The 381-nt window shown below is 48.3% G+C and overlaps 1 non-coding gene across 1 annotated transcript; it reads left to right on the plus strand.

Annotated features, from left to right (window-relative positions):
* The first annotated feature begins 272 nt into the window (after positions 1-272).
* Positions 273-344, plus strand: Pmar_PMAR001751. Its single transcript has one exon. It is a non-coding gene; the product is annotated as a tRNA-Asp (tRNA).
* The last annotated feature ends 37 nt before the right edge of the window (positions 345-381 follow it).

Below are 381 nucleotides of genomic sequence, written 5' to 3' on the forward strand. Positions count from 1 at the left end.
AGGCAAAATGAAGCCGTCTTCTCGCGACCTAGCCGTTCAATTTCGTTGAGTTTTAAATAGCATACGTAGCAGCCCGACACAGGTTGAGCACGCACTAGTCTGCGAGAATGTAACACAACAGTTTCGACAAGGAGCCGATTTAAAATGACCGCAAGTTCGAATCCCAGGCCTGACAATTTTAAATCTTTTATACATGTCACAAAAACCTAGCGGAGCGATGCAGTCCAGCAAGATTCACGCAATTGTGCTGTCTCTGAAAGTCGTCTCCGCCCGATTCGTGCAGCTCAGTTGGTAGAGCGCCCGCCCATCATGCGAGAGTTCGCAGGTTCGATTCCAACGGACCACGTTTTTCATGCAACCTCGTAAAACGTGTGTGTAATG

Source organism: Perkinsus marinus (assembly GCF_000006405.1).
Source record: "Perkinsus marinus ATCC 50983 genomic scaffold scf_1104296959650, whole genome shotgun sequence".
Lineage (NCBI taxonomy): Eukaryota > Perkinsozoa > Perkinsida > Perkinsidae > Perkinsus > Perkinsus marinus.